The 15,399-nt window shown below is 39.1% G+C and overlaps 1 protein-coding gene and 1 pseudogene across 1 annotated transcript in view; one reads left to right on the top strand and one right to left on the bottom strand.

Moving 5' to 3' along the window:
* Positions 1-15,399, top strand: part of DCLK2 (doublecortin like kinase 2) — a 138,404-nt gene that overhangs the window by 30,659 nt on the left and 92,346 nt on the right. The gene's annotated exons all lie outside the window — the stretch shown is intronic.
* LOC111739157 lies at positions 14,701-14,819 on the bottom strand (annotated as a pseudogene).

Here is a 15,399-nt window from a genome sequence, read left to right as displayed (position 1 = left end):
CGAGATTATGCACAGCATGCATTGCATTTTCAAGCGATATAAGCTTTATCCATTAGGCTTTGGGTTGCCACTGAAAAAATTTAAGAGGATCAGATACGCATTTTAGAAAGTTTACTCTGGAGAGTGTGAAATGAGTTCACAAAGATCATCAGTCATGAAGGATTGACTTTCCCAGGGTATGAGAAGCTGTTTTAGATAAATTATTTCAAAGTAGTAATGTGTTTTACAGTTTCCTAAATGCTTATGGGAAGTGGTTCCTAAACTCTATTCCAGATAGGAAGCAGACATTCCTAGAGAGATTTTAGTAGTTTCAGAGGGTAAAGATTTAGTTTTAGCAGGAAATGAGAAAGATAATGAGTCAAGGTGATGGAGTCTAAGTTTATGGACAGAAAGTGTTATTTGGTTGGAGATTATACCAGATCTTCACAGTGACTGGAAAGCATTAGTATTTTAATTTTAGTGTTTAAAAAGAGCATTTTACTCTTATTAGGTGAGGAAATCAAAAACCCATGACATAATTAGACAATGACAAAAGGCTAATAGATATTGCTATTCAGGTAAAAAACAGAAGTGTGAACCAGTGGAGTTGGGAAGAGTTTCTGAAGAAATGAGAAATGGAATGCAAACTGGGCTACAGCTGGGGTGTCTGATTTAGAAAAGCTGTTCCCACCCGCCACCACCCACCTCCACGCTCCCAACCACGCAGCAGCAGCAGCAGCAGCAGCAGCAGCAGAGAGAGAACAAGAATGAAAACATACGGCAGTGCCAAGGGGAATAAGAATATCAGTGCATAGAAAGAAATGAGTTTGGAGACGTTTGGAGGGGGCATACACATAAGTTTGAACAGAAGGCTATGTGGAGAGAGAATGTCAGCTTTCGATGAAACAAAATCTAGTACAGTTGTGCTTTGGGGTCAGTCGGCCACTGAGTAGGTGCTAAAACAGAAGGAGGGGGACTACATAGCCAGTCAGGAAACCCTCTCAGCAGTCCAGGTATGGTCCAGAGCAGCACGGCAGTAGCTGGACAGAGGCAAAAGACATGAATGAGGCAGAGAACTCGGACTGGGTGCAAGATCTACAACTTGGACCCTTGGGAAAATTGGAGAGTGCTGAGAGCAACACAGCATTTGAAAAGCTGTTCCCGTGCCCTTTATACAATTGTCAAGCCACAGAACTGGCTACAAGTCCTACCACAGAAATGCTTTCAAGTCCTGGTTTCCTAAGGTGCCAGTAAATGTTGAACACAGAACTTCTGAGGACCGAAAGTATGGCTTCTACACAATCATTTTATTCAGGCGGCATGGCAGTTCATTATATTTGAGTTAGGAAAAAAGCGTATTTCATTTTCATCTAGGAATAACTGAAGTTTATTTTTTAAAATACTCTCTTCATTTTAACATTGGCCTAATGAGGTATAAATAACATTTCGTTGATTTACATGTCACAAATTGCTTGTGTTGGGGTTTTTTAAAGAAGTAATGTTCTTTGTGTGAAGAAAAACAAACTATTGTTTTTATCCAAGTAAAATTTAAACCTAGTATATATACCATATATCCTTATTCTACTCTTGGGCTGATATGACCCCAGAAAACATATGACAATGAATCACATAGTGATTAGAGCAAATTTTGCAGAATATGTATAAGAGCCTCTTAGACTATCCTATGAGAAAATAGCTGATGTCCCCTCTTCATGTTTGTCTGAGTCCCTTATCTGAGCCTATGACCATCCTAGGTTACCATAGGGACTGGGTCCTGGAGTCTCTGGTCCTTGTCAAAGCCTTTTTATTAGAGGTAGAAATACTGCAGGAGTGTGCGGGATACATTCCTTGTTGCAATTTGACAGGCTTCTCTGTGTCTTCTCTAGGTGACATGTTCCCTCCTGGGCAGAGGTGAGCTTCCCTTTCTTGGGATTCACTCACTGAGTAGCAATGTAGGATCCTGTGGGCAGAACTAGCCACATAATTTGTAGAGCCCAGTACAAAATGAAAATGCACAGCTCCTTTGTGAAAAATTAAGAATTTTAAGACAGCGGTATCAGACTATTTAAGCAAGCATGGGGCTCTGTGCACCTGTACAGGCCACACACTGTGGTATAAGCTGTGGAGTCCTTGACCTCTCAAGGTTATATGAGGCATAGATGGGGTGCCTTGCCTTCCATCTAGATGAGAGAAAGGGCACTGAGACTGGTTGCCGCTTCCACCATCTTCGCACCCCCTGGCCATGATCCAGCGTTAAGGACAGCGGCAGCTCCCTCCATCCCCTCTGCACTCAGGTTGGTTTTCTTAATAAGATCAATGTTCCTAGAAGATTCATTGACTTCTGACATTCAAGTGCTAGATTGTATGCTGCAAAATACAGGAGAAAATTCAAGACTTAATGAGGGCTGTGAATCAAGGCATGAGGGTGAGTCTGAACCTTGTGTGGGGAACAGTGTTAAAGTAGAGGGCCTGTATTAAGGAACAGTTGCAAGGTTGGAGAGCTTTCATTGCCAGAGAATCACAGTTGATTCTCACCATTTGTTGTAGTTCATAAAGTTGCTGCAAACACTGAATTAGCAAATACTGATTTGTTGCTCCTAGGGGAAAGACGCGGCTAGGTTCCTTTGAGGCATGGTCACAGTTTTAATCAACTAGTCAACACATAGTCTTGTTTTATGTGTGTTTCTGTTTAAAGACCCCTTATTGAATGTACATTGTTGATTCATGTGCACCGAACTCTGGGCCAGCAGCACTGTAACCCGCACCTGAAGGAAGCGGACCTAACACAATGTTGTTTTCTCTGTAAAGCACACCACAACCTTCTTCAGCTTAGGAACACTAGACAGCACTTCAGCACTATGCTCGGGGATCATCTAAAGCAGAGAACCAACAAAAAGTACAAACATGCAAAATACGTGACACTAAATACACTGCAAAACAGTATGAGAGCTGAGTAGCACTTTGTTCAACCACAGCTGGGAATGTGTTCATTGGGTGACTCAAAATTTTTTTTACCACTGTGAGCCTGTCAGCAAATGACCACAAAAGTGCCACAGGTATTGATTTGGGGGACTAAAAATAAATTTAAGCAAGGAGGTGAATTTACAAATAAAGAATCTGCAGTTGAGGAGGATTGAATGTACTTTGAATTTCAGCTCTGTCATACCGAGTAAGTCTGTAATGTAAAACCATCTATCAACATGGAAAAAAGAGTTTACTGTTTGTTTTTAAAGGGATGATACAGCAGGATGTAATACACTCATATACCATAAAGCATGGCATTTTTTTTTTTTTTATAATTTTAGAGAGCTGATTCAGAGGATGGAAAAATTTATTGTGTCATATTTTCCAAATTAAACCTGAAATGCATGTTTTTCTCTCTGATAAGAGAATGTGAAGAAGGTATTGTGGGTTTGATAACCAACTGTGCTAATAACAATCATTAAGTGTCAGCTAATTACAATGTTTAAAAATAAAATGTCCAAATAATAGGTTACATTAGTTTCAGTTTGAGTCATCTTATATAAACAAGGGCTGTAACAAAGTGAGATGAAAAGAGTTCAGATAGGAATAGAGTGTAAGGACTTTGCATGCCTTTAAAGGAAACTGATATGAAACATCGTCCAGTCTCTAATTATTCCATGATTAAAGGAATTACTTTGGAAAACAGGGCGCAGTGAGTATTTGTGATACAGTGTTGAAATTTAGGAAATGAGATTACACATTTTGAAAGAAAGCATTCTCTTCTGAATGTCACTTTTGTGTTCAAAATATTTGGAGAGTTTCCTTTGGTAGAAATTATTGTGTGAAATAAACAAATTAGATAAGGCAGTGCTTGCTACGTTGACACGATAACTGAAAATGTCTTGAAGAAACTTTAGTCACTCATAAGGAGCAGTTTTTATTATCTATTTGTGTGAGTGTGTATAGCGAGGGCTCATATGTCAGTGTCGTCTTTTTGGTCTCACTAAGTTGCTTTATCAATTCTGATACAATTCTATATAGTGATGGCATAGTAACTAAGTGCCTAGGTTTCATCTGTGATAGCTTCCTTGCTGCAAAAGTTTTAATTTTTGTTTTGTTTTGTTTTTCTGCCTTCTAAAAATTCAGTCTGTTTTCCGCAGCCTGGTGTGCTACTGGACTACGATGTGGGTTTGTAGTTGTTCTTCACAGAAGTTCCCTAAAATTGTGTGTGCTTTCTCCTTGCAGCCTTGCATTTCACTAAGGAAACTAGGTTGGCAACTACCTGCTCTCCCTTTCGATACTGTTTTGCTCTTTAAATGAATACATCTTTCTAAATAACTGTTTACTGCTTGCCTAAACCAGATGATAATGTTATACTGTTGACTATGAGGAAATCCCAGTTTCATCCATTTTATAATGAAATGGATGCCTAGAATTCTTTTAAACAATTTATGGACTAAATTTTAGAAGATGGTTTTCTAAATCATTTTCCTCTATTCTCTGGAGAAGTGTTTCCAAAAAAAATCTAAGTATCAAGTTATATTTGGAAAAAGCTTATTAATTCTTAGATATTCACAATGCATATTAGCATATTAAAGGCTTTGAGACATCCTGCCGTGAAGAAATCTCTTAGAACATTTCCCAAATTATTTGGTCATGGAACCCTTTCATACAGAATACCTTATTATATCCCCCTTGGACTAGTGTTCTGTAAAATGCTACCCTGAAGACAAACGAGCACTTAAATGTTATCATTTAGTCCAATATAGTGAACCAGGAACCGAGCTAAATGCAAGGCATATAATTCTTGAGTACATTTTGTCACTGTCCTCAAGAGGACAGCAGTGAAGGATGATTAAAATACAATGTTATAAAGATCTAGTAAGTACAAGGTGCTACTATGAAAGAATATAAGAGAGACACCAAACTCATACTTGGAAGAGAAAACTACCTGAAGGAAGCATAAGGGTTTATTCATCCATTTTGCAAAAATGAGCGTCTTCTAGAAATGGAGAATTAAACTATGAACAAGACAAGGTCTCTGCTTTTATGAAGGTTAAATTCCATTGGGGAAAGCAGATAATAAGCAAGGAAATAATTTAGCGTTTTTGATAGTGAAAAGTGCTATGCGGAGAGAAAGGTTTGAAATAGCTGCTGTATTAGTGGAGGAGAGTTCTAGGTAACAAAGCAGCTTTGAAATGACACAAGGTTAAAACCCTGGACTTCATGGCATCTTGAATATACAGAGCCTGTGGATTTTCTCCAGCCACATCTGTTGACCCAGGTAGGGTACAGATAATGTAGAGAGTTGGGTTGACCAAGAATTTGAGATTTTCTTAGTTGTGGGTACTGAGAGGATAATCAAGTCATGGAGTTCTGACCTGAACTGGTGTGGGACATAGGCTGAGCTGAATAGAGCAGGAAGCCAAGTCTAGTGGAATCTGACGGGGAGGAAGGAGTGTCATTAAGGGACAAAAATTCCAGAGATCAATGAGTAGGTATAGTAGGACTGAGAAAGAGGAACAGGAAGTTTGTGATCATGGGGGATATTTTATTTTAAGAATTCAGAAGTGGGGTCCCTTTGAATAATGAAGTCCAGAATGTAGCAATGGGCTACAGTGGCCCTGAGATATTGGCCCCACAGGAGCTGAGGAGGTTGTCCTGACCATCAGCATGGTCTATGACAGTGGTCCCCAACCTTTTTGGCACCAGGGACCAGTGCATATAAGAATCTAACGCCTGATGATCCGAGGTGGAGCCAAGGCGGTGATGCTAGCGCTGGGGAGCGGCTGCAAATACGCATGACGCTTGGCTCGCTAGCCCGCTGCTCATGGTACCGGTCCATGGCCTGGGGGTTGGGGACCCCTGGTCTATGATATCACCCAAGATAATAGAAGTACTTGGATAGGGAGGCCATGAACCAAGTTCTAAAAGCTTAGAGGGAGGCGAGGGAATGTCGGAAACGAAAAATACAAAGTGTTATAATTAGATGGTGTGGGATTCTAGAGAATAGGGAATTTCCTATAAATAAAGGTGGAAAAGTGATTGGAAAAGTCTCTCTGAGCATGTAGCAAGTACTTACTTCTCACCCTAACTCTGAGGTAATGGTATAGGAAAAGGAGCAGCTTCTACATCCCTGGAATGTGGTTCTGCAGATCACCCTGGATTCTGAAAAGGTTGTAACTTTCCATGTACTTAGCAACTGGCAGACACCAAACTTCACACCAAGTTTTCTGGCTAGTACCTCTTTGACCAGTGCTGTGAGTACTGTATTTACTGTGTGAAGTTTTGTACATAATGGACCAAGCTTCTGGATTTTTATGCAGACAGGTTTTGAATTTTGGACATCTAATATTTGAGAAATAGCCTTTATTCACCAAATGATTGCTTCCAGATCTCCATCTGTGATCCCCACACCCACTTCCTGTACCCCTGCCATGTCCCTCCATCCGTTCCATCCCGCCTTGGTCCTGACGATGAGTAGACTTTTTACTGGAAACCTAAGCTTGCCTTCATCCCTGGAGACCTTTGAGAGGTCATTACTTCATGTACATTTTCTCTGAAGCCTTTGTGAGAGGTAGTGGCGCTGGAATGATTTACTTTAGAGGTTAAGAGTGAGAATTTTGCAGTTGGACAGACCTGAATTTGATTCCTGGATCCACCATTTATTAACCGTAACCTTTGTCAAAGTACTTATTAGCCTCATTGTTCTCTTTTCCAAATGTGAATAAAGTAAGATTTATGCTAAAGCACTTAGCGCAGGGCCCAAAATGTCGGACTTGATGGGTAAATTGTACTGGTTCCTGTTGGCATCTGCAGAGGTCCTGGGAGCCATCATTGCAAAAAGCACCTGGAGTTGACTGGGAGTGGCAGAGAGGAGTATTTTAAATCTATTGTTGCGACAGGGATAGACTTATTCATGACTTTCTTCACTGTGAACTTGACATGCCGTAAGTCCAAGTCTCCCATGGACTTTGAAGCCCTGCCTAAAAGTGAAACTGAAGCAAAATCTGAACTATGCAGAGGCTGGACCTTCATCTTTTTGGACTGTCAGTCACGGGTTTTTAACCACGACTACACATCAAAATCACCTATGGAACTTAAAAAAATAGACTCACAGACTCCATACCCCAGGAGATTCTCATCTGTCGACCTGGTATAGGGCCTGTACAAATAATTTATACATATACAAAAATGTACATATATATATATATAAAATTATACACATGTATATACATATATACAACACAGGTATACAAACTGGTAGAGTTAGAAGGATTAAGTAAGATATTTGTAAAATTACCTAACATAACTGCAGTTCAAATGTTGTATCAGTTATCTTTGGTTGCATAATAAATTACCCCAAACAGTGGTATTCATCAGTAACCATATATTTCTCATTCTTTAAATGTTGGCTACAGCAGCTCTTCTGATCCCAGCTGAGCTGCCAGATAGCAGGGGGTGGGATGGGGCTGGCTGGAACAGCTTAGTGGGGCAGCTTTCCTCCGTTTCTCTCCTCCTCCTCCCACCAGCAGACTAGCCGGGGCCTCGAATAATGTCTTTTCATTCAACTTCATTTTGTTATAACGTTGATGAGGAAAAAAAAATCACTTCCTGGTTGGGGCCACTGTTGGAGTTTGCACGTTCTCCCTACATCTGCATGGGTTTCTCTGCACACTCTGATTTCCTCCCACATCCCCAAAACACTAGATGAATTGGTGTGTCTAAATCATCCCAGTCTGCGGGAGTATGGGTGTGGGTGCGGGTGTGAGTGCCCCCTGTGATGGAAGGGCGTCCTGTCCAGGCTGGGGTCCTGCCTTGTACCCAGAGCTGCCAGGAGAAGCTCTGGCCACCTGAGACCCCAAACTGGAAAATCATTATCTTGTTTTTATTCACCTTTCTTATTTGTATGTATAGCTCACATTCGTTTCAATGTTTTATATTAGAAATTTTTGGAGTCTTTATTTAGAAGTTTGGTGATGTTTTTGTGACCAGAAATTTGTCATAGGAACTTAATTCTTGCTTATATCGATTAGCCTGTGGTAAAATTGGTTTTGTTATACATTGTTTCGCTTAAAGTCTTAGTTTCCAAGAACCTGTAGATGACATTAAGTGACTTAACTGTATATCAGAGCTTAGGGAGCAAGTGGCAGTACACGTGTTCTCTTAAAGCCTAGACTTAAAATGTTACTTCTGCCTCATTCTATTGGCCAAAGTGAGTCTTGTCAAAGGGTGATGAAATATATGCAAGGGACATGTGTACAAGGAGGGGTGAAGAATAGGGGACAGTAGTACAATATATCACAGAAGCCTGAAACATTGGATTTTAAGATAGAGGTATTAGGTCCTACATCTAATACTTTCATTAGGGCTATGTGCAAGAAATTTTTATCTCTACCTGTTATTCATTTGTAATGATATCTACCCTTCTTCACAGGTTATTGAGATCAGCTGTGATAAAGTATGTGAAAGTAACTTCAAGGTTACTGAATATCATAAAAAAAATAGGAGTAGTTTCTGTAAGCGCTTGAGCTCCACAACTAAATCGCCTGGGTTTGATTCCTGCGTTTGTCACGCTAGCTGTGGGATATTGGACAAGGTAGATAATCTCCCGTGTCTCAGTTCCTCCTTGTTTAAAAAGGGAATAAGAGTTTTATCTACCCTTTAAAGTAGTTGTGAGGATTCAGTGAGGTGTATGTAGTCCATATAAACCTCAAGTGCTCAGCAAGGATTACAGTTTTTTGCTACAATAAATGAAATATAATAAAGTTGCTATTTGGCTGACTAAATGCTCAAGGATCTCTATAGCAAGACTGAGATATGTGGTGAGCTTTGAGAATTTAAGAATCTGAATAAAAAAGTTCGAAGGGCTCTATCTGTTTTTGGACTTTTCGGATCTCACTCAGTTATTTAAGTGTGAGAATTATTTTGCAAAAGGAAATCAAACATTTATTGTGGACCTGCCACATGTACAGTAATGTGTTATTCCTAGCAAAGAACTTAAGATATGGTCTCCATCTTCAAGAAGCTAGCAAGCAGTTGGGAAAAGCAAAATTATCACATCTGAAGTGATAAGTGATACGGTGCAGACTAGCCAAGTAGAAGGAGTGTCTGTTTAAATTGCTGGGCAGGTCCCAGTGAAATGATATCCTTAACTTGATAGCATGGATTCAGATGACGGCTCAGTGGTTAGCCACAGCACAGTGTGGTTATGTACTCACACAGGAACACAGAATTAAATCGTGGTCTTTACCAGGTGTGTTTGCGATTGAATCGCGAATCCACAGAGGGAAAAGGGGAGTTTTGTAGTTGATATTGTGGTGCTTCTGAAGACTCTAAAAGGGCCTCTTTTTTCCAGGAGATTGCAGAAAAAAGCCAAGTCAGCACATGCTGTGGGTCTCCTTACAGAGGGAATGCTTCATGTATCATTAACAATGAAGTGGTGTTGGCTGCTGCTGAAGAGGCAGAAACTGGCTTATTCAGGATACAGTGACTCTGCAGTGCCAAGGCGAATGCCATTTTGAGCCAAGAGTATATTCGAGCATGATTGTCCTTGCAATGCCTTTTTAAAAGTATAATTTCAAAGTTTATATGAAATTCATTTTGTCTGCCTATTTACTATCCAAGTGATGTGGTTTGTTATGTTTTGGCAACTATCACAGGCATAATATGCCTCTAGAATGTCACTACTTAGAGTTTAGCCTTGTATAGTCTGTGAAGGTGGATGTGGGTCTGTATCTCAATATGGCATAGAAAGGAAGTTTTAATGAACCATTGTATCTGTTAGACTCAAGGACTCTGGCATTAAGTCAAAGGGGAGAACATAGAATATAGTTTTCCCGTCACAAAAACCATATACAGAAGAGATTTTTTTCATAAAGTATATTAAAGTAAATCAAAGGAAATTCTAGAGCTATACAAAAAGGTGATTGATTTGCTAGTTTTTATTCTGTTTGCTATATTGTAGTGCCTTATTTCTTAGAATTTAAGCTCCTGTGGAAGAAATTAGCTTCCTTTCACCTTGTTCTCTCCAATTGAGCAAGGCCGAAGAAATAAATATGTCGAAGACCTCTCCCCCAGCACGAAGGGAGGCCCCTCCTGCAGCCTCATGGGTCTCTCGGAGCTGTGACAGTGCCAGGAAGGGGGTCCTCATGGTTGAGGTCGGCAGCGGTGTTGCTGTGTGACAGGCAGGGGGAAGTGGCAGAGTCGTTCATGAATACACTGCTTGGGAGAAACAGACTTTTTCACAAAATGCTTTGCAATATCCATGAACTATGTACTGCCTGTGCTCAAGGGTTGAAGTCAGTGTGCTAGTGAGAAATTTAATATATTCTGTTTATCCTTCCTGTTTGTTTCCTGTTTGATTTACACAGGAATCAATGAAAGTGCTGTTGCTTTAGCTTTATTTTTTAAAAATTTTTTTTGTTGTTGTTAGCATATCCCTTTAGATATTAAAATGCGGAATACCGTAAAGAGATTAATATAATTTGCTGATAACAATGAAATGATTGGAACTAGTAAAGTATGATCATATTTGTGTACCTAGTAATTTTCAAAACTTTTGTAGAATATGTAGAGAGATGGTTGGGAAATTTATGTTTTGTTCAGATTTTTAAAGTGTTTATCTACAAAACTGTTTAATCAAGAGAGAGTAATGTCACTTCATTCTAATTCATTGTCTTCCTTCAATCGTTCAGATTCAACTAGTCAGCTATTTTATTTACAGTTTTGAAACCAAACTACAAACTGTGTGACTTTGGATGGATGATCTGGTCTTAGAGAGGCAGAAGTTGGCATGGCATTTCCTTAGCTTAATCGTTTTAAGTCCGTTTTCCAAATCTTAACACTGGACAATATTTCATTAAATTCTCTGAAATTTAACCTTATAAAAATTCTAAGATGATTCATGCTAGCCTTCCTTCCCCAGATCATGACTCATTTTCAAAGTCGTATTTGAAAAGCTTTGTAAGTCAAAGTGAAATATTTAGAGTTTGGCACTTGGCTATTTTCCTGAATACTCAATTGGTCTCTGCCAGTAGTGAGTGTGATGACAGGGTTAGGTTTTATTTCTCAGGTGTTGCTGTTGGTGTTTCATTTTGCAGATCTAAATAGGGGGTTACAAGGGAGTGCTGAAACAGAAGAATAAGCCCTTAAAGTTTAAGTTCTTTGAGATGGATACCATTCAAGACACCTGGTCCATAGGGCTTTGTTAGTTTCTTAGCATTTGGCTCTTACTATTTTATCAGCATCTTTACAAGACTGGTCTACTGGGAAAATTGCCCTTTTTTTCCCTCCACAAAGTTCCCATTGATAGTATCTAAACAGGTCATGGCACAAAGGAGAATTTTTAAGATATTAAGAATTAAAGAGTGGTAAACTCAAGGTACAGATCCATTTCCTGGTAGAAAGATGTGAAGGAAAATGTGACTTCAGAGTACATGCAAAGTACTTTACAAAGGTTCAAAAGATGCCTTTGAAATATTTTTTGTTTGCGTGGTTTGTTAACTTTGTTTTCCAAGACAAGGAATCTTTCTTCATGAGAGTAGCATGGTTTCATGCTGTGGACTACGACTGTTGTGGTGAAGCATACAGCTATAATTATAACACACAAAGTTGGCTCGAACCCTAGTTTGAAGTTTGATGCTTGACCTGTTACATGGTTCAGTCCTCTTGTCGGAAAGATTTCTGTAACAATGAAATCATACTATGTTAAGTTATGCTACTTCAGTATCCTTTAGAAAGAGGATCATGAAATCTCTGAATTTTTTTTCGCGTTAGTCATGAAAAAAGCTTATGGAAGTGTCATGAATAAAATATTTAGTGTAGTTTCCATTTAATTCTTTGCATTGCCACATATTCTTCTGTGAATCTTTCATCACTCCCTTCTGACTCCCTCTTTAAATCTGCAATAAGTTTTCAGGAGCACATCTGTCATCATTTTTTTGTATCTAAACACAGTTTCTTAGGTGGTGTCTTCTGAATTACTCAACAGGGATAATGATTAGGTAATTTGAGATGTCATAATGGACCCCAGATCTTACTGCTCTGAAAGGTAATAGTAGATAGTGGTTTCTAAACCATTGCACTCTTTCAGTTGGATAGAATGGGGAGAGAGAGAGAGAGAGATGAGAGAGAGAGAGAGAGATGAGAGAGAGAGAGAGAGAGAGAGAGAGAGAGAGAGAGAGAGATGAGAGAGAGAGAGATGAGAGGGAAAGAAGAGAGAAAGGGAGACGAAGGAAGGAAGAGAAGGAGGAAAGGAAGGAAAGGAGAAAAAGAAAGAATGAGAGAAAGACAAGAAATAAGAGAGGAAGGAAGAAAAGAAGAAAGAAAAAGTAAGTATTTTCCTGGATGTTTTTAGTTTGTTGTTTCCTTTATTATTTAGCATGCTGAATTGCTATACCATTTGTTTTCCTCACTCATGCTCCAAATTGACTTCAAGTGTTTTATTTGTGATCCAAACTCCAGGGAAAATAATATACTAAATCAAGTATTTGAGCACTCTTGAATTCAAGATTCCATGCTTAACAGACACAAAAGTCCCTAAGATGTGATTCATAACTTTAGCGAACTTATGTTTGAATTGTCAAAATAAGTATAAATAAGCAACCTTAAAAAGAAAAACTAAAATCCTCAATTCTGTGTAAGGTTTTTTCTTAAGAAGAGCCTGGGAAGGAAGTGTTCCAGACAGTGAGATAAGATGTTTCAAGGAATGCCAAGATTCTCACTCCTCCTTGGGCTTGCTTCTCATTTCCTCTGCATCGTCAAGCACCACCCTCATAGGTTACTGGGAGGCAAGTAGTTAGTGGTTATGGGAGCCAACTACAGAGCCTCAGTGTTGGGATCTTGGGTTGTAAAGGAGATGATAATAAAAATGAACCCAAGAGTGACCAGGTGTTTGCAAAAATAGTTTGTTCTTCTCATTTACTTATGTCAGTTGAGACAGACTGACATTATAGGAAATAATTTTTGTCTTTTCTTTTTTCTCTTCTTCCTCCCTCCCTCCCTCCTTTCCTCCCTTCTTCCCTTCCTTCCATTACAGTTGACATTCAATATTATATTAGTTTCAGATGTACAGCATAGTGGTTAGACATTTATATAATTTATGAACTGATCCCCCGATAAGTGTAGTACCCACCTGGCACCATACATAGTTCTTACAATATTATTGACTGTATCCCCTATGCTGTATTTTACATCCCTGTGGCTCCTTTGTAACTGCCAGTTTGTACTTAATCCCTTCACCTTTTTCACCCAGCCCCCCAACCTCTCTCCTATCTGACAACTGTCTGCTTATTCTCTGGATCTATGAATTTCTGTTTTGTTTATTTGTTTTTTAGATACCACATATATGTGAATTCATATGGCATTTGTCTCACCTATTTCACTTAGCATAATACCCTCTAGGTCCATCAATGTTGTCACAAATGGTAAGATTCTTTTTTTGACTGAGTAATATTCTATTGTATATATGTACCACCTCTTCTTTAGCCAGTCATCTATCGTTGGACATTTAGGTTGTTTCCATATTTTGGCTACTATAAATAATGTTACAGTGAACACAAGATGCATATATCTTTTTGAATCAGTGTTTTGAATTTCTTCAAATATCCAGAAGTGGAATTGCTGGGTCATAAGATAGTTCTATTTTCAATTTCCCGAGGCTCCTCCATACTGTTTTCTATAGTGGCCGCACCAGTTTGCAATCCCGTCAACAGTGCATAAGTGTCCCTTCAATCCACATCCTCGCCAACACTTGTTTGTTGATTTTTTGATGGTAGCTGTTCTGACATGTGTGAGGTGGTATCTCATGGTGGTTTTAATTTGCGTTTCTCTGATAAGTAGTGATGGATGAGCATCTTTTCATGTCTCTTGGCCGTCTGTGTGTCCTCTTTGGAGAAATGTCTATTCAGGTCCTCTGCTCATTTTTAATTGGATTGTTTGAGTTTGGGGTGCTAAATTGTGTGAGTTCTTTAAAATTTTGGATATTAGCCCTCATTTTCAAATACCTTCTCCCATTCAGTAGGTTCTCTTTTCATTTTGTTGATAGGTTCCTTCGCTATGCAGAGTGTGTAGTTTGATGTAATCCCATTTGTTTGGGAATAATTTTTCTTGACAAAACAGTTATTGAGTACCTAGCATGTGTCAGACACTGTGGAAATTGGTTTAGCTATATTATTTCACTGAATTCTCATGACATGTAAAGAGGTGGGTAGCCTTAGCCCACTTTTATTGATAGCAGAGTAGCTTACCTCTGTGCAGACAAGTTTCTCTGAGGCCACTCAACTAATACATGATCTTTTGACTCTAAAAGTTGTTTTTCTTCTCTAGTACCTCACAGAAATAGTTATGAAATGACTCTCAAAAATGCAGAGTGCAAAGACTTTCTATCAAAAGAGAATTTACTATAAAAAATGCAGAGTATCAAAGTTTCTAAGGCTTCTGATCCCATGTACAACTTCACAGGCAAAATTAGTTTATTCAAATAATATTTGAAGATAAAATTTTGAGCAAAACAGATTTCTACTACTTCGCCTTCTGTTCATCTTCAAATGGTGGAGGCCCTCTGATTTCTTGCCATCAACGATGCCAAGGGCATTTGACTCATTCTGAGATAAAATGGTAAGATACCAAACCCAATGAAGTCTTCACTTATAACGTGATTTTTTTTTTTTTTTTTGGCAAAGCAACCCTTGGTTGACCTCACAGATTTCAAAGACCTTGTCAGCTTACAATCCTTTATTTTTTTATATTTTTTTACGCCAACAGCACCTGGTCTTCCTAGGAGGTCTCCCATCCAAGTACTAACCAGACCCAACCCTGCTTAGCTTCCGAGATCAGACGGGATTGGGCTTGTTCAGGGTAGCATGGCCATAGACCACTTATGACAAGATTTATTGGAAAAAAAGTAGCATGTGTTTTAGATTCTTATCACTCGAGTCGTGGTGCAAGGACCAGAACCAGCATCACTTGGAAGTTTTCACAAATGCAGACTCTTGGGTTCAGCTTCAGCTCTTGCGCATCATACTCTGCCTTTTCACAGTCTCCAGCTGATTTGTATGCACACATTTCAGACTCACTGCTTTAGAAAGCAATGGAAGAGAAAACTGTCTACATGGTACCCGGGTAATTGTACTAATTATAAATCTTTAGAAGAGAAGAATACAAAACATAGTTTATTTCCTAGATGAATTTATAAACTAGTTGGCCAGCACTGTGGTTTAGTAGTTGAAAGCTCAGTCATTCATTTGAAAGCTGGGTTGTTGGAATTAGACTACGTGGGTCGAGTCCCAGATCTCCTCCTGAGATGTGTGAGCTAGGGCAAGTCCCTAGCGAAGGTCTGTAATGACAGTTAAATGCTGTCATATATGGTCAGTGCTTAGCATAGTGCCTGCCACATAGTGAGCTTTCCATATGTGTTGGTTATTTACTATTAAAGCAGCCTTGGATATATGTAAG

The sequence above is a fragment of the Pteropus vampyrus genome, unplaced genomic scaffold (genome assembly GCF_000151845.1).
Source record: "Pteropus vampyrus isolate Shadow unplaced genomic scaffold, Pvam_2.0 Scaffold47, whole genome shotgun sequence".
Classification (NCBI taxonomy): Eukaryota; Metazoa; Chordata; class Mammalia; order Chiroptera; family Pteropodidae; genus Pteropus; species Pteropus vampyrus.
The sequence above is the reverse complement of the archived record's forward strand: the minus strand, read 5'-3'. Positions and strand labels throughout refer to the sequence as shown.